Source organism: Cetorhinus maximus, chromosome 3 (genome assembly GCF_964194155.1).
Source record: "Cetorhinus maximus chromosome 3, sCetMax3.hap1.1, whole genome shotgun sequence".
Taxonomy (NCBI): Eukaryota; Metazoa; Chordata; class Chondrichthyes; order Lamniformes; family Cetorhinidae; genus Cetorhinus; species Cetorhinus maximus.
The window spans coordinates 116,397,840-116,418,030 of record NC_135881.1 but is presented as its reverse complement, the minus strand read 5'-3'; positions in this window follow the sequence as shown (position 1 = coordinate 116,418,030).

The window sequence follows — 20,191 nt, the reverse complement described above, 5'->3', positions numbered from 1 at the left end:
TCAGTGATGTAACCTATTATCGATGAATATTAAATTGAAACAAAAAAGATTTTACATTTCCCTGGAATCATACGTTGGCTCTTGATGTACTTCTTTATTACTAGGAGGGTTCACATCAGTTTATACTGTTTACAATTGAAAAAAAAATTATTTTATTCTGATCAAAACCTAAATCAGTTACTGGTCCAAAGGCTGATTCAAATAGCTGAGTGAATATGATAACATGTGTCATTTTTACACTGTGACCGTCATGATTCATTATCTTTACCACAGTTTGCATCCTGCTTTTGAAACTTCTAGCTGTGCTACATGAATTATGGAAGTGAAAACGTAGTTCTGTTTCAAGCTCCTCGACATAGATGATGTATATTTCCTGAGAACAGCAGCCCCTTGAATTGTGTGCAGAAAAACATGTGACAATTATGAGATGAGATGCCCTTTGAGCCCTCAAGACTGAATGAAGGCAATTATTGAACGGCATAAAGATTTAGTAACTGAAGATTGAAGACCAAAAAGACTAAGACACAGGCATTTTAGTAACAGAAACCGGATCGGCCTGCAGTTGCAAAAGCTGAAAGGCTTCCAGGCCTATAGATCCCTGGGAACTGGAAAAGGAGATAGGGCCTCATATATAATACAAACAGAAAATGATGGAAATACCCAGCAATTCTGGCAGCATTTGCGGAGAAAGTAACAGAGTTAACATTCCAGGTTAAGACCTTTCATCAGGACTGAAATTAAAATTTATCCTGTTTTTATCTCTCAATGCTGTGTTCAAGATCTGTTGAATGAATCATCTGTGACTATTACAATTTTTCCTTGATCATTTCCAGAGAACTACAGCAATCTAGAATGAACATCAAACCGAAAGATTAACTCTGTTTCTCTTTGAGTATTTCCAGCATTTTCTGTTTTCATTTCAGATCTCCATTTTTGTAGTAGGGCCCTGTTCTCTGCCCTTCAATTTGAAAAGGTCAAGCCCAAACCCGAGTGCCAGTTTCTTTGTGCTCAAAACTCTTATAAAAATAATTATATACTCAGGATGTAGACGAGTCAAATTAATTAATGGACCTGAATTTTCTCGGAGTGGCAGTCAGATCCAGGCAGTGCAGCATGAGCCCGGGGCCTAGCGTCGAAATGCTCAAGAGCTGAAATGAGCAAAGTCATGCCCCTTTTGTATGGCACTAGCTGGGGGGTGTCGGGCCTTGGGAAGGGGTTTGCGCTGGGGCTGGTATCGGGCCTCGGTGGGGAATGTTGGGCCTGGGAGAGTGGGGGTGGGGGGATTAGGCTTCAGGTCAGGTCAGGCCTCAAGGTGGGGAATGAGGGGAGGGTCGGTCATCTGGCCTGGTAGGAAACAGGGTGGGGGTGGTGTCGTGTCTCGGGCGGGAGGCTGGTCTTTGGGTTGGGTTAGGCCCCAGGTAAGTAGATAGGACTTGGGGGGGTGGGGCTTATCGGAGGCTGGCGGCGGGATCGGAAGTCGGACGAGGATCAGTGGTCGGGGGGGTCGAAGGTTGGGGTGATTGGAGATTAGAGGTGGTCGGAGGTTGGGGTGTTGGAGGTCGAGGGAGGGTGTCGAGCCTCGTGTAGTTCAGGCCTGGTGAGGAGTGGGGGTTATTGGGCCTCAGGTTGGGCCCCAGGGTGGGGTGAGGGAGTGTCAGAACTCGGGCGGAGGGCGGGGGAGTTGGTCAGGCCTGGGGGCAGTGGGGGCTGCTGTGTCTCAGGGGGGCAGAGGTTAGGCTTTGGGTCAGATCGGGCTGGGCCTCGGGGTGGGTATTAGGCCTCGGGAGGCGTGCAGGGAGAGTGTCGGGCCCCGGTGGGGTGGGGGTGTGAGCTGGGCCCGCCAGGGTGGGAGGGAGGAGTCTCGTGTGGATGGGGGAATCTTGAGGGGGTGTTTAGTTGGGGGCTCGGGGGAGATCCCTGAGGGTTTGGGGTTTGATGAAGTCCCATCTGTGAGGTAGTCGGGGGTGGGGGGAGACCTCTTGGGGAGGAGTTGTGGGGTGGGGGGAGTCCTGTTTGTGGGGGATAGGGGGTTGTTCTGGGTCTGTGCAATAGTTACCCAGAAGTTAAAAGTGCTTTTATTTCTTCTAACTTTTTCTGGGTAGCTATTGATGTAACCCAATTGGAACCATCCAAAGTTTTCGATTTGAATCACATTTTCAGATGGTTTCCAGTGTAGGACAATTGCCCAGAGAAAGTTTGCGCTTTTGGGCAATTGCCATGCAAACATTACCTGGGAAAGTCCGAAGGGAATTCCCCAGGGCAACCCCCACCCCAATACGACACTGGGGAGCTCGGAAGTTATGGCCATATGTTATTTACAGTAATAAAATTCTCCAATAAAACTATAAGTTCTTGTCCCAATGCTTGTGCTCATATATTAGTTATACTAATTAACGCCTAGCTATTCTCATCATTCCTCATCACTAAACATCATGTGGCCACTTGAAAAACTGGCAACAAAATGCCAATACAAAATCTATGCAAAGATGAATTGGATATCATTAGTATGAATCAGTGCTGGGAGCTGTTTATTACCTCATACATTACCTCATTCATCAATAAGAGGACAAAGTTGTAATTGAATCAAAAGGTTCATATGACATCACAAACCGCAGAAGTAAGCCAGTTTAAAATTGCCACCTGAAACCTGAGGTTGAATTAGGATTTACCTCACTCCTAGGCACTTTTAAAAAATATCTTAAACGCTATTCGTAAGTCACGAAAGAATTTGTTAAATCATCACTTTCTAACAGGCATGTTCAGGATGTGTTACAACACTGAAGTGTCATGACATTGCCCAAGGATTTTCGAAGGCTAATCCATGTTATGGTGACATGTTTTAAGGACAATGTGGGCAATAGGGACTGTTCTATCAGCAGCGTCAGTTTATACTGTTTAATATTGAAAAAGTGTGTTATTTTATAATGTTGAAAATCAAAACCAGTGCCTAGCTGGTCCCTAGGCGTATCCAAAGAGCTGAGTGAATATGTTAACACGTATCATTTTTACACTTGTGACTGTCATGATTCATGACAGTTTGCACCCTACTTTTGCAACTTCTAGTTGTGCTATATGGATTATGGAAGTGAAAATGTAGTTCTGTTTCAAGCTCCTCAATATAGATGATGTATATTTCCCAAGAACAGCAACCCCTTGAATTGTGCGCAGAAAAACATGTGGCAATTATTAAAGCTCTTCCAAAGCACAAAGCAGTTTATAACTTGCTCAATCATAATTGTATCGTAAATCACAAGCACAGGATATATTGAACACAGAGGTGAATTATCATTTGTCTGTATTATTACAATGAGGTTATTAGACTTAGGATTTAGCAATGCATTTCTTGGTGCCAGTTGGTCACAGTTCAAATTTTAGTCAGAAAATTAAATTTGTATTTAAGCTTAGGTGGTAGTTTCCACACATTTACACATTTGCATGATGCACGTTTGCTTAAGTACTTGCTCAGGTGTTTTGTTTGACCTTGAAAGACCTTCAGGCCATGAAATTTGATAAACCCCAAAGAACAGTTGTGGGGATTGCACAGCATGTGCTGTCTGCTGATTGAAATGACTGTAGGGTACAGCTTGACTAAGTGCTGTATGCCTAAGCAAAGGGACATAAACTTATGAGAGGCCAGCGCAAGCTCAAGTTAACCTGTTCTACATAAAGCCAGCCTGTACCTTTTAAAGGGAAGGTGCATTTTGGCTAAAGACAGAAGAATGCCACAACATGGCAGAGAACATGCACCATAACATCTTAATTTTGCACTGAAAGCCTTAGAGCAAAAGGTGGAGAGGAGGAGAGATGTCCTCATTCCACAGGGCTCCAGAGGCTCTCCAGACAAACTTTGCAAAGGCAGTGGGAGCAGATAGCTCTGGTGATCATTGCCAAGAGTCTGACTCCGAAGACACAGGTGCAGTGCCACAAGAAGTTCAATGACCTCATACACAAGTGATGAAGGTCACTGAATGTGTCTTCAAATGCAATATCCTGTGAACTGCACCGGTAAATTCACATACTGATCAAAGATCACACCCCCACCACTCAGCGAACAACAATATCAATCACACCTCATACATTTCATTCAAGCTTCACCTCACCCGCATGCACTTAACGCTGCTGCAAGCCTCACTTCCACATCTCACAGCATCTCACAGCTTGTACACAGTAGCCCAAGTCTTCCTGTGGAAGCCCTAACACACAGATGTATGTGACAATTGCCCAGGAAGTTTAAACTTCTGAGGGGCTGATTCCCTGCCACTTGGAACCCTCTGTGAATGTCTCCGACCCTGAGCTTAGGGCAGAGACTTGGGCCAGATAGGTGGGACTTGCCTGCACACTTACCCAGGAAACGTTAGACAGTTTAATCCCTGGTCTAACAGCTGTGTAACACAACTGAGCACTGCAATCAACCCACTCCAATCACCCCCTCCCAACCAAACTAGACTACCCCCCCGACCACCCAACTACACCCCAATCAGACCCGATTACTCCCCAACTACCCAACTATCCCACAACCCAACCTGACCACCCCCTCAACCAGACCCAAATAACAGAGAAAATTCTGACTCTATAGTTCACCACGTGGAATGGAGGTGGGAGCTCACGCCTGGTTTGAGAACCTAGTTTGTGAGGAGTTAAAACAAGGTTGGAGGGTTCGCCTAGTTGAAGATAGAGGAAAAATCCCAGGGGAAAACTCTCATTTGTGGAAGATAGTTTGGGAAAGGAAAAAGAACAGAAGTAAAATGCTGGGAGCTGTAAGACACTTTGGATTGGTTCCCCAGGAGAAGTGAATGTTTACATAATAGACCAAGTAACATAACAAAATTAGGGCTTTTGGTTGTTGGTAAAAATAGAAAGGGGCAAATTCTGTTCAGTTGTTTGAAGTATAAGTTGCCTACAAAACTAAAATAGTGTTTACTTAACAGTGTTTTGCCTTTAGTCATTGAGACAGTTCCTTTAAAATGTGAAATCTTGACGTGAAACCCTTTCAGCTAATAACTGGAATTTCATATTTCTCTTTAAACACTTACCAATCTCTACAGTGATTGTAACACTCACTATCAACCATATGGCCAATTTTCGTATCACCTGCAAACTCCTTAATCATGTCCACTATATTTAAGTCTAAATCATTGATATATACCAAAAGAAGCAAGGGATCCAGTACTGAGCCCTGCAGAACCCTACCAGAAACAACCTTCCAGTCACAAAAACACCCGTCGACCAAAACCCTTTACTTTCTGGCACTGAGCTAATCCTGGATCCAATTTGCCAGTTTCCCTTGGATCCAATGAGCCTTTAATTTGTGGGAATTGTCAAATGATATTCATCTGTCTTGTAGTACGGAGCCTCACTGACCTCTATAACGCAACAGTGGATGCCGAGCTAGGGGATATTGCAGATACCAACTGCTCCAGTCTGGCAGGAGCCAGATGCAGGGAAGCTCATAGCTATGCTCATCTTCACAGCCACTGACAATGCTGTCCTTGCCCTGATCTGTGGCTGCAACTGGTGGCAGATTTCAGTGAGGACATCCTTAGTGAAGCCGAAATATCTAACATACTATTTCTTGCAGAACATGTAGTAGGAAAATTGCTCCCTGAACCCCCTGGATGTATATGGCCTGCTACTTATAACCCTTTTGACCCCTCCTCCTCCCTCTTCCGCAGCCTGTTCTCATTCTCTCTGTCATGCTGTAGGCCAAGGGGGTTGCAAATTATTGCACCCATAGCTGGAATTAAATAATTTTCCCAGGGTCCTTGTAGTCAGGACAAAGTCCTGCAATATGCGCCACACCACTGCGTGTAGACTTTAGCAACTTCAAATAACTTTGGAAACCAGCAAAAACTTTAGCACTTCCAGCAACAGTCCATGGTAATCAATCATTAACTAACCTGAATGCATTTGATAACCCCTTTAAATATCACCAGGGAGAGTTATTTCCTAATTTCCATGTTGAAAGCATGTTCACTTGTACTTGTTTAAGAGATGGCATTAGCTGGAACTTTGAGTTATAAAATGGCAACTAATCAGCATTAAACATACTTTCAGTGGACACTTGTGCATGTGTGCTAATGTCCTCACCTGTAATATATTGGAAGAGTTGACTATGTGTTGGCCTTAGTCCAATAAACAACAAAAAGATGATGGGTGGAATTTTCTGGTCCCGCCAGCGATGGGCATCGTGGTCGGCGTGAAATTTGGTTGCAATTTTCCCGCTCCCAACTTTCATGGGCAGGTCAGGTTGCCTAATGTGCCATGTCGGGAACCGTATTTGCATGCCATCACATCTCATGAATGCTCATAAAAAAACCAGCTTGCCAGAATCGCACCCCCACTCCAAATCTAACGGCCACACCAACAGCTACTTAGCCCGTTGTGAACCGCGACCGGATATAACTGACGTGCACCTGGTGAACTGTGCTTCATTTGTGGCTTTGAGGTTTGTGCTTACTTACCTTTCACTGCACTGCTCTCGTGGTTGCCCCAACTCCGTGACAGGGCTGCTCAGGCAAGACCAGTAGGAAGGGAAGGGTAAGGGCTGGAAGGTACACGCTTGACTGAGCCAGGGGTGAGACGAGACCTAGGCAAGGGATGGGGCTGGAAGGCACGCACTTGACTGGGGGCTGGGTTTAGTGGAGGGGAAGTCTGATTGGAGCATAGGAGAAGGGGAAGACAGAGACACATGACTGGTGTGTGGGTTGGGTAGTTAAAGGAGCCCTTAGAGGGGATAAATCTAAGGCAGCCCTGGGGCAGTGCATACCATGCTACAAGGCTGTGCCTGGCACGCATGTCCTTGTCCCAGTCCAGATAGGGGGAGGGCCTGTTCGTCCTGCGTCAGTCGTGTACAGCATGGTGTGCAGGGTGTGGTCAGTCCTTCACACATTTCCGTCCTGGGGGTTGGTGGCTTGGTACTGGGCCACAGTTGGCACAATCACAGGCATGGAAGCAATCTGCAGCCTATAAATGGGGAACTGGTAACTAAGAGGGAGCACACTTAATGGTCTCACGGGATGGGTCTCGCTAGGCCACTGTGCATAGGGCCTCAAGATGGGGAGGGGTCAGGTCGGCATGGGGCATCGGGACATCAACTGAAAACAGTTCAGGGGGAGGACAGGGATATCTTCCAGAGTTACGATGGGCTCCAGATTAGAGGGGGAGGAACGAGAGTGATCGGAGGGAGGGAACTTGCACATGATACTCTTCCAGAACGATAGGAGGGACTTGGACAGTCATTGGGGTGCATTGGAAGCTGGTGTCACAATAGAAATGGAGCACCACCATTTTAATAGCCAATGGATTGACACAGTGGAAAAATAACAGGAAAAATTCACCAGGAGAGGCACTTTTGGGCCAATTGAAGGGGCCCCCTAATAATTCCCACTTCAGGACATGGAGAGCAAGGCTCAGCTGAGACATGTTAGGAATACTCAAGTGCCAATTGAAGGATTTGGGCACCTAACTCATGCTGCGCATTCTTGCGTGAATCCACAGCGGCTTGGGATTTAAATGACCATTAGTCCCTCTCATAGGAATGTGCAAAGCTCAGAAGGATCCAACTGTAAAGGGGCAATGGCTAAAGAGCATGTGCAAAATGCACCAAAGACCCCTACACATTGCAGCTGAGAGGTTCAAGCTTTACACACCTCAACGATTATAGTCATTACATTAGTGCAAGGCTGGGCTCTAGTCTACTCCAAAGGGAGCAGCCTGACAGTGCCCTGACTAAGTTCGGCTGTACTCATCCAGATCCAAAGTCCTTTGTGAAAGCGCTGTCATGCCTGTGGCATTTGAGGTCTTCAGCCTCCAGTAATCCTTAAGGCTGTGTGACATCTACAAGGCAGGGTCTGGGGATGGAATGCCTGGAATGAGGGCAGCTCAAGGACTTCACAATATTTGGCAATGGAAGGTGATTGTTGCAGGGTAACGTTCAACCATGTCAGTGTTCAATTTTCTCAGAGAGACGAGGATGAGTGCAGAATGGAGGCAGCAGGCAAAGCTGCCTTTTTCATGGCACTCATGCAACTGAGAAGAAGGAAGGCCCTTTGTCATCAGGCAGGGCAAAGTGAAGAGCCTCACCTTGAGAAACATGGGCTAGTGGGGTCCCATGAAGACCCAGAAGCTGAGGAGGAGAGACCAATTCCACAGAGGCGTTTGGCACAACCCAGGGTGTATGAAGATGTCTCTCATACTTGCAGATGAGTGAGAAACAGTGCCGTAGATGCCTTTGCTTGTCAAGGTATTTGGTAGCTCTCATCTGCCTCATTCTGCGGGAGGATCTGATGCTGCACGGCCTGAGTGGCCATCCATTGTCAATGGCTCTAAAGGTGACCGCCTCACTCAACTTTTTTGTGAGTGGCTCATTCCAGGGTTCTGTGGAATATCGTAATCCTCCGCTCATAAATACATCCAAGAGGTTACTGATGCCCTATTCTGTAAGGCACACAATTACGTCCAGTTCCCCCTGGATGAAGCCAGCCAGGCTGCCAGGGCAGTGGGATTTGCAGCAATCTCCAGCTTCCCACGGGTGGAGGGAGCCATCGACTGCACTCATGTGGCTTTAAGAGCTCCCTGGTAGCAGTCGCAATGATTCATCAGCAGAAAAGGTTTCCACTATCCCAATGTGCAGCTGATCTGTAACCACTAAAAGCAGATTATGCACGCCTGCATGAGATACCCTGGAAGCTCACGCGACTCGTACATCTTGAGTCACTCGCAGGTACTTCAGGTCCTCAAGGGCCCTCAGCGCATTCAGGTTTGGCTCATCAGTGTTAAGACCATAAGACCATAAGACATAAGAGCAGAAATTAGGCCATTTGGCCCATCGAGTCTGCTCCGCCATTCAATCATGGCTGATAAGTTTCTCAACCCCATTCTCCCGCCTTCTCCCCATAACCTTTGATCCCCTTACCAATCAAGAACCTATCTATCTCGGTCTTACATACACTCAATGACCTGGCCTCCACAGCCTTCTGTGGCAATGAATTCCATAGATTCACCACTCTCTGGCTAAAGAAGTTTCTCCTCATCTCTGTTCTAAAAGGTCTTACCTTTACTCTGAGGCTGTGCCCTCAGGTCCTGGTCTCTCCTACTAATGGAAACATCTTCCCCACGTCCACTCTATCCAGGCCTTTCAGTATTCTGTAAGTTTCAATCAGATCCCCCCATATCCTTCTAAACTCCATCGAGTATAGACCCAGAGTCCTCAAATGTTCCTCATATGTTAAGCCTTTCATTCCTGGGATCGTTCTCGTGAACCTCCTCTGGACCCTCTCCAGGGCCAGCACATCCATCCCGAGATACGGGGCCCAAAATTGCTCACAATATTCTAAATGTGGTCTGACCAGAGCCTTATAAAGCCTCAGCAGCACATCCTTGCTTTTATATTCTAGTCCTCTCGAAATAAATGCCAACATTGCATTTGCCTTCCTAACTACCGACTCAACCTGCAAGTTAACCTTAAGAGAATCCTGGACTAGGACTCCCAAGTCCCTTTGCACTCCAGATTTCTGAATTCTCTCCCCATTTAGAAAATAGTCTATGCCTCTATTCTTCCTACAAAAGTGTATGACCTCACACTTCCCCACGTTGTATTCCATCTGCCACTTCTTTGCCCATTCTCCTAGCCTGTCCAAATCCTTCTGCAGCCTCCCCGCCTCCTCAATACTACCTGTCCCTCCACCTATCTTTGTATCATCTGCAAACTTAGCCAGGATGCCCTCAGTTCCTTCATCTAGATCATTAATGTATAAAGTGAAAAGTTGTAGTCCCAACACTGACCCCTGCGGAACTCCACTAGTCACTGGCCGCCATCCTGAGATGCAATAAAGTGGAGGACATTGAGGCTCCAGATGAAGAGGCCATAGCACAGGCCAGACACGGCAGATGTGCCCCTGAGACCCTTATAGTCACAAGATTCCAGGATGATGGTGACGAATAGCTCATATTGCCTCTTTCACCTGTGCCCTTCATGCAGGCTCAACATTAACACCTCCTTTGTTATCCTCAGCATCTCAATGAAGGACATCACTCTTAGAATGAGTAGTCACAATCTTGCTTCATGATAGCTTCATCCTTGGAAGACTAGGCAGTCTCTGGAGCATGTGGTATATGGGATAATAACCCCACCAGTGCACACCGTAAACAGAGTAGACATGGTGCTGTCTCTTCAAGCATCGCACCAAGATTTCACTGCTTATTGCAGCCTTCAAAGCAGGAGCAGCACTGCAAACCACAATGCCCTCAAGGCAGAATGCCTGGAACGTTGCAAGGTGCCTCAAGGAGAACAATCATCAATCCCTGGTTCTCATGTGAATGTCTGAGGACTGATCTGAATTCAGACTGCAGCATCTCCCCACAGGTCATCCCTCATGAAAGGATACTATTCTGGCCTCACTCTCATTGTGAGCCCCCAGCATGAGATTGTTCTTTAGGACTCTGTGGCCTGTCACTCTCAGTCATGGATGCAAGCCTGCAAGTCAGATCACCTTTGTATGCACAGAGAGAGCATCAGCAGCACCATCGTCTGATCATTGATATCCACTCATTGCCCAGCCTTTGTCTGAAGCTTCTGAAGTTCTGTCCAGCATTGCCATGGCACCTGTGTACCAGAAAATGTCAACATTGCATTTAGGCATTACTTAGTAACTTTGTTGATAATAAAGAGCGCATGTCAGATGTAGTAGAGCTTCATTCTGATCCCATTTGAGGCCTTCACATTTTCATTCCAGCAGTTTCAGATATATACAAGGAAACATGGCACACTGATGGCATTGTAACAATCAGATAACCATGTCAGTTGCCCTTTGGAGAGCTGGCTCAGCGATTCAATCAAGCAACACCAGCCAGACCTTCAGGTCCAGAGCAGCATCCTCCAATTTAATAGTCCAGCATCTGGGGCTTAGACACACACCTCTGATCTCACATAGTCATTGCCATCTAGCAGACATTTCAGGAGTCACCAAGTGCTAGCTAGGTCGTGCAGGAGGAGACTGGGAACTAATATAGGGGTGATGTCTAGCTGTACACTCGGTCACGGCGTCATGCTACAGGCTGCCTCGAGCGCCGAAGATCCCCAACTATTGCTTGAAATGTAATCCACACCCAAGCCTGACAGACATTACATGGAGGCGATTGAAAGATGCACTGAGTTAGATTGACTCCAATGCAGGTCGCCATTAAAACCTATAAGATCCACTGGTCTTCAGTGCAACAGCATCAGGAAAATAAACCAAAGTGCAAAATCTATACTCCTGTGGAATGTAACCTTGCAAATGCCTGATGGCCTTGTGAGAGTCAGAGTTGAGAGTGAGGAGAAGGTTGGCTTACCCTGGTGGATTGGATGGGATCATTATCATCTTCCTGCAATGGATAGCGGTCCTCTTCTGAGGAGCACAGGCACTGACTGCACTGATGCTCTCCTCCCAAGCCATGGTAATGAGATTGGTGGACCTCCAGCTCCCATCATGGGGGTAAAGTATCTCCCGCTAGACCTTGACTTCCTGGAAGAGTGCTGCCAGTGCCTTATTGCTGAACTTTGGGGAACAGCACTCGTCTCTCCCGGGATGGGGCATCACTCACCACAATAAGACCTGGGTTGCAGAGAGTAAATGTGTGTGTGTGCGTGGGTGCTGTTTAAATATGGCACCTGGAAATATGAGCTGATGAGGTAATGGCAGGGCAGACAAATCCCAGCCGACCCTGCCACGAGATATGATGTGCTGCTTGTTTATGCATACGTAATGAGGTGAAAACTGGATGATCTGGCGTGGAAACCCGCCACGCCGGTCGACGGGAAACGCGCCAACTTTCTAGCCTGCCATTGCACTTAGTCTCTGGAGCAGAAAATTCTGCCCAACGATGAGGCTGGGGTGGAGTTTTCTTTTACATTTCATTTGAGAAATTAAGGTCTGAAGAACATTGGACATTGGAACTCCTAAAGTTGATTTTGAGGAAGTTTGAGCAATTTGAAAAACTGTTCTATGTGACCATTGCATTCAGGGTACACACTGATTCAGCACAGCATGTAATTGAAAAAAATGGCATTGAACAGTAATACTCCAGGTCATGGTAGATCTAAAGCTAGCTCAGGAGTTTGGAAATCCTTGAATGTGCATATGATATATGTGGAAACAGAAAATATACCAAGCAAGAAGGTCAAGAATTCTACATAGTCAGAGCAAGCAAAACAGCACATGGAAGATGAAAGTAAAGGGCTGAAGATAACATTCCAGCACCCACAGTAGAAAATGAAGTCAGAGATTCTTAAAGAAACTTACTTTCATAATTGATACAGTTCCACCAGTATCTGTTATCTTAGAAGGAGAGTACAAGAAGTCCCTAAGTCATATTCCCTTATGCAAAACTAGTGTGAAACTGCATATTTATTCCAATAATAGTATTCCAGTGTTTGGTGAAGTTATTGTTTGAGTTGAATACGATGATGCATCCTATTACTTTCCATTATAGTAGTAGGAATGAACAAATGGAAGGAAATACCCAGACAGAATGAAAAGGAAGCCAGATATGTAGGAAGGGAGAAGAAAAAAGTAGTTCTTTTCATTACTTCTTGTGAAATGCTGATATTTTTGTTGAACACATGCTATTGTTAAGAAAATAAGTTACATATAAATTACTCTGGCAGTATTGATCATATATGTTTTGGTTGTGATTACAGTAAAAACAAGTATGCAAACCAATCTGTTAAATTTTCAGGTATTGTTGATGTTGGTTCAGTCATATTGTATTCTGGGAATTTATATACATGCAGCATTTTGCATTTTAATGTATAAGATTTTTTACAAGCTGGGAGGGAGTGTAATATTTTGCATGATCTGAGCATTTTGTTATTTTGCCCTCTCTGCTGTCCCCTCTGTTGGGAGGTGTGAATAAAATTAATTCAATCATGGCTACCTCAGCAGAGCATGTGTTAGTTTTACTCAGAGCAATAGCACTCATCAAAATGGCATTTGGCATGGCTAGCATCAGATTAAATCATGCACACCACAGATGTCATTGTAGAAATAAGATGACACAAGCAATGCCAAAAAACAGGTACTATCAAGATGAATTTCACAGCCTTAGTCTCACCATAAAGATAGGGAAACATGAAAAAACAACATACACACAACAGCTAGTATTTCAATCGTAAATCAACCTGTTTGTGCTTCACAAGAGAAATCAGTTCTCTTCACCAAAACTGGGGTTCATCTGTGTCAACTAATCAGATTGGTTGGAGGTGAGATTGAAGACTATCGGAAGCAATCAAATGTTGCATTCTTCCACTGTTTGTTGCACATGGACTTGAAGCAGAAAAGTTTTAACTTGAGCTGATAGTTTCCAAGAGTGTCAGTTAGTTACTTTGGGTTTTTTAAATTTTTGCCCCCAAAATTATATACAACAAATAAGCTGCTAAAATGCACCTTTTCAAAATGATTTTATTTCTCATTAAAGAACCCCCTGGTGCTTGTTTTTTTTATATATGTTTTCACGAGACCTGGGTATCACTAACTAGGCCAGCATTTTTATTGCCCATTCCTAATTGCCCTTGAAGGTGGTGGTGAGCCACCTTCTTGAATCAATGCAGTCCATGTGGTTTAAGTACGCCCACAGTGCTGTTTGGGAGAGAGTTCCAGGATTTTGATCCAGCGACAGCGAAGGAACAGTGATATAGTTCCAAGTCAGCGTGGTATTGGCTTGGAGGGCAACATGTAAGTGGCCGTGTTCTCATGCATCTGCTGCCCTTGTCCATCTAGGTGGTGAAGGTCACGGGTTTGGAAGGTGCTGTTGAAGGAGCCTTGGTGAGTTGCTGCAGTGCATCTTGTAGAAGGAGGAAAGTTACTGAACAAAGTCACAGGAGTCTGCTGATGAACTTTTAACACTAAGAATGCAATATTTATTAAAACAAGAAAATGGAACTATATTACATCAGACAAAAAGGTTGGAAAGATCTCAATACAAACACAAGATGACAATTCAAATTCCCATTATTCCTTTCCCCAACAATATTTTTACAGACACATAAACAAGTGACGACTTACTGCTAGCTTGACACCATGGCTTCTCGCTTGGGACTAGCACAGTTGCAGACAGTTTTCTTCCAGTGAATTCCTGAGCATTCACTTGATGCTTCTCACCCAACTTGTATCTCTCCCTGAGACACTCAAAAACTGCACTCCAAACTCATTGTTTCTTCAACTGCAGGGCAAACAAATGAGTTCCCTAAACTCAGTCTTCCAGTAGCACTTCTGCTAAACTGATCAATTTACTGAGTACGGGAAGTGAATATTCAGTTAACTTCTGTCCCACTAGCCTTGCAGTTTTTCTTCCCAGAGCTTTAAATCCCTGTTTTCTCTCTCTGACACACACTCTAAACTCTTCACCCCTGTCTTATGTCACTGGATCACTGTTGCTAGTAAAGCTTTTCTACATTTTTTTTTCCAGAATCACTGAACTGTCAAATCCTTTTAACCCATCTCTTAACTTTAAGCGTTGTAAGACCTCATTAAAAATGTGTATATACAAACAAACCCAAAAGACCTGAAACGGTTTAGTCACAAGTCTATCCAGACTCCCAGGCACCAAGGTTCATAAACAAAAACCTAAATGAAACAGAAACTATTTTACCTTTCTTAACACACAAATATATTATATATATATTAAATTCAGCTTAAAATTATACATTGTTTATAACAATTCACATATTTAGGATTTTGCTACAGTGATGCGTGACACAGCACATTTTTCTAATTGAGGACAAATTGTAGTACCCACCTATGCAGTGTAACTTTGAAAGTTGTTTTCAGATTGCTTACATGCTTCCTTTGTTATTATGGAACAGCTGTGGAATGAGCCCAGGGCTATCCATGTTACTCATAGCCCATACCCATGGAGAAATGTGAGAAACGACATTCATAATTAATAAGATTTCAAATCCCAAAATGGTGATTGCCCAGTAAATTTGTCTAAGAACTGAAAATTGAGCCCCTTGTTTTGGTTACTCCAAATTACATTTTTGTGAAATGTTATCTTTTCTTAATAATGTAACTAGAATTGGACCCTGCAACTGTTTTATGTTGGTTTTTATTATAATAATGTTTACTTAAATATTTGTAACTCCTCTACGATGCTGGAATGGTAAATTTACACTAAGTGGGAAAATGCAGCAAATAGTCAAAATCAAAATATTCAGTGGTGGAGTGGCATGGCCATAAATTTCAGTGGAAAATACATGTCTACTTTCAGTACTTATTTCCTCTTTAAATAATTTTTCTGTTCATCCCTGCTATAAACCATTTTCCTGCATATTTTAGATTTCTCCCTCTAAAGTAAAAGCGATTGAATATCAGATAAGTTTTCTGAAGATTGTATCCCACAGCACTTTCAATATAACTCCTTGTCTTCAAATGTTAAAACAACAACAGCTTCTACCGGTACTGTCTGAAAAATAGAAACCTCGGCACCAAGTCCAAGCTGGTTTTCGGAAATTGCCAGTTTTGGATTGGGAGGTTCAGGCCAGGTCGTGTTGGATCAAGAGTCGCTTGGATCTCTCAGTGCATAGGAAATGACAGGCACACTAAGCTGTTAACCAGTTGGCGCACCACCACGCCAAAGCAGCACTCAGTTATTTTGTTCATCTAATAATAATTAAAATTCATGAATTGTAGCTTTAAAAAATGTCTGGCTTTCAGATAGCCAGATTTGAGGCCCTGCACCTGTATTTATATAGTCTCTTTAATGGAATAAAACATCCCAAGGTGCTTAACAGGAGCATTATAAAATAAAATTAGACACCAAAAATATTGCTTTAGGTAATACTAGGGGAGATGGCCAAAAGCTTGGTCAAAGGCGCAGGTTTTAATGAGTTCTTAAAGGAAGAAAGAGAAGCAGAGAGTCAGAGGGGTTCAGGGATGGAATGCCAGAGCTTAGGGCCTAAGCAGCTGAATGCACAGCCACCAATGGTGGAATAGTTAAAATTGAGGATGCTCAAGAGACCAGAATTAGAGGATTGCAGTTATCATGGAGGTTTGTGGGGATGGAGGAGATTACAGAGATAGGGAGAGGCGAGGCCATGGACAAAGCTGAAAACAAGGATGAGAATTTAAAAATAACGGCGTGGCTTGATCAGGAGAATGGGAGTTGGTGTGAGTGAGGACATGGGCAGCAGAGTTTTGGATTATCTCAAGATTACAGAGGTTAGCTGGTGGGAGACCAGTGAGAGGTGCTTTGGAATACTCAGGCTAAATTTTTGTTTTGGGTGTGGAAAACTGATATCAGGTGAACTTCACGGTCATGAAACCGTGCCATGTTAGCACCAGAAGACCAATTTGCGGAAAGATGGCCAATTAATAGCCAGGGAGAGCACTCACTGTCAAATAAAGGAAGGTGGGCAGGGGCTTGAGCCTGGAGGTACATTAAGGGGCCCATCAACAGAGAGTGGAAGCCCCACCTTCCTGGGAGGGAACTACTGAAGCAGGTAAGAGAGAGAGGGGCCGCCTCAAGGTGAAGATAAAGTAAAATGTTTTCAATTTAAAAAGGCCATAGTTGCCAGGCTGTTATCATAGAAGGGCAAGCACTCTGCTGGACGGCCAGCAGCTGCAGCTGTGGCCTAACAGCCATGACAGGTGAGGAGGTGCTCCCTAGTGGGATAAAGTGGGGACCTCATCCACCAGGTCAGCCACTGCGAGAATGCCTCTAACCCCTGACCATGTTTTGGCTGCTGTAGGAGGCCCAACTGCTGATTGGAAAATGTCCCTGCTGTTCTTAATACGCCTTTTAAAGGCTTTAATTGGCTACCCACCACTTGCAGGCAGGTAGCCATCACCACCAACCCCTGCCCCTCAACCACCCACATTTAAAATGGTCCAGAGGCAGGGAGATGCCTGCAAACTGGCATGTCGCTTTCTAATGCCAATTTCCCAACATTCATGGCTCTGTTACCTTCTTTAACGCAAATCAAAAGTTCTGCCCATTAAGTCTAGAAGTAACGAGAGCATGGATGAGGTTTTAGCAGCCCAGGAGCTAGGGCAGAGATGAAGTTGGGTGATGTTATGGAGGTTGAAATAAGTGGGATTTGTGGTGATGCCAATACATCCTCATAAGCTCATCCCGGGGTCAAATATGACACCAAGTTTGTGTACAGACTGGTTTAGCCTCAGACTGTTGTCATGGCAAGAGATGAGTTCAGAAAGTAGGAAACAGAGTTTGGAGCAGGGAGCAAAAACAATGGCTTCAGTCTTCCCAAAATTTAATTACGTTCTAAAATGCTGCCTGATTGCACTGGTTCATGGAAGATTTTATGTTTGCAATTATGCAAATAAATTTAAGCAGGAAACTCTTTCGAGTTATCAACAGTCACAGATTGCAACTCTTTCAAGTACAATCGCAGTTCTTGGTTTCCGGGAGTGGGACATGAACCCACAACCCTCTGATTCAAAGGCGAGGGTGCTATGGACTGAGCCACAGCAGGAACCTGAACCATCGTTTCACTTCAGAAAACCAGCGCAATTTGCACCCAGATTGCCAATTACACCCAAAGCAGAACCTCCACCCCGATTTGTTTATCTTATTCAAATACTGGTCTATGCTGCCAGTCCTAAGATTCACCACAAGCATATTTATTTTTGTCAGCATAATTATATCAACTTGTTCATCTGTATTTTTCTAAATTAATACAAGAGGACATGTTTTGTATCTAGGGAACCTTCAGTTAGAGAAGGGTTTTGAAAGCAGTTCCTCATTTTTTTCTGATAAATTTGATTATTCAAACTTAGGCTGTCAGTGAAATAAAGTAACGTGAATATATCAGAATCCAGAGTGAAAAGAAAACAATTGTTCTTTCACAAATGTCAGCAGACTGATAATACAAACTGACAATGAAGAAAGATGAAAACAGTGATCATCATTTGGGAGAATTGGATCTGTAATATATATTGTTAGTGGCATTACCTTACTGTGTGATGTGCAAAAAAGTCAAAGTGTGATTAGATTTTTAATGCAATATCAATAAAGCAATAGATCTCAGAGTTCTACACAAAATAGCTGCAAAACATTGATACTTGGATCTATGATTACTTTTATGAAGACAGGTTTCTCCACATGCGTGCGCTAGTCACTCAAAGGTGAATACTGAAATTGTTTGCTTTCCTGCAAATGTATTTATAGTGTATGTCTGTAGTTATTTGGAATTGTGGTTGTGATCAGTCTTTGTACACACCTGTATCTAGTTATCTATCCCTTTACTGGAAGAACCATGACTTTTCCAGCCCTAAACCTAAGCCAAGGAAAATAGCACACAGTAAGATGATATTTAAACTATTTACAATCCATTTGGAAGAGATCAATCAATCCCAAGGCTGACTGAACAATATTGCACTTCTTGTAGAGTTTGACAATGTAAGCTAATTTAAAAAACAAAATCTGTTCCAGAAAATCATACTGAGCATGATTTTCGCTGGGGACAGGTCATGGAGTTGGTGAGGAGTGCAAGGACAGTGTTGGGGCAGTGGGTGAAGCAATCCCACCTGATGTCATCAGTTTGAGATCCAGGCTATTTTAATTCATAGGTCTCAATTAATTCCAACAGCCAGCCATTCAAAACAAGCAACACGTCTCTCTTTTGAGCAAAGTAAATAATTAACATTGCAATAATAAATTTGCTAACCATGTTACATATAAAGATTAGAAAAATTGCATGGGGTGTTCTTTCTTTCTAGTTTAGCCTGGGATTTAAATTGAAAACAATTTTATTAAGCCAATATTAGGATCTCCCTAACAGCACTCTGGGTGTTCCTACAACACATGGCCGGGATTTTCTGACCCCGTCATGGGCGGGACCCGCTGCGGGCGAGGCGGAGCCTCAGCCAGAAGTCCTTTGGCTTGCGGCGGGACCGGGAGATTGCGGCAGTGGGCGGGTGCAGAAAATCTCACCTATGGCCTGCAGCGGTTCAAGGCAGCAGCTCACCACCATCTTCTCAAGGGCAATTAGGGATGGGCAATAAATACTGGCCTAGCCAGAGACACCCACATTCCATAAACGAATTTAAAAAAATATTCTACACTCTATAAAATGCCAGATTTAGGTAAATGCACATAAACATACTTAATTAGCAGTGCTTTGCAATTCAGTTGCAAACTAGATAGATTTTAATTCTAGGTTCATAAATATTGTTCTAATTAAAACCAGTACATTAGGATTGTATGTATGAAACAGCATAATTAAACAGGTTAGTACAAGAAGGAGTCATGTTGTATTTGTGTATAGGAGGATGAGTGAGTGAGAAATTTGTAATATTTGATTTCTCTTAGTCCCTCACAAAAATAATAAAAGAAATAAGGCAGAAATTTCCTTTATGTGCTAAATATAATAAACCCTTAACCAAATCTTCCTTCAATGTTTCTGATACCTCAAGCACCAGAAAATTTTAAATTGTTTTAAATTATTTTAATTTTAATATTCATAAATGATTTATTCCAATTAACACAACCTTATTTTATAAATTAGTTTGTCAACTAAATTTTTACTTCATTTTAAAATAAAATCATTTTATCATTTAATCACATAGGAAGAAAGCTGCTCCGCCGTACAATTTCTTCTCACGGCTTCTGAAGAACAACAGAAAAGTGAACAGTTAGTGGTCTAGAGATTTCTAGACAGAAATCTATGCTTATATTATACAGGGAGGCTACTTATCTTGCGACATTTTCCACATTCTTTGAATAAGTATCCTTTACATACCATGTTAATCGGTCAATCTACAAGGACAATTTGAGATTTTTATCATACTCCATGTGACTTCCCTTTCAGGCAATCCCACATATCCTGCCTCCACTTAGTTAGGCCAGAGATAGTTCATAGAAAGTAGAATGAAGAGGCCAAGAACAAAGGTCCAGCTGGAAGCAATTTGTAAAGAAACAGATTAGCAAAGTTTGAAATGTGAACCAAAGATATTAGATGGTTTTAAAGTGCAAAGAAGTGCTAAAGTATAGAAGTTATAATTATAAAATTATAACTATATTATTGTAGAATTTATAATATCATGCATAATTCCGATTTAGGAACGGCACTAACCATTTTCCAGAGGTAAGGATATTGAGAAATTTAGTGGAGTGTAATTTGGTTTATAGATAATATCAAATATAAGTAACTTAAGCTCTCAATGTTCCATTTTCAATTCTGCTAAAATAGTAA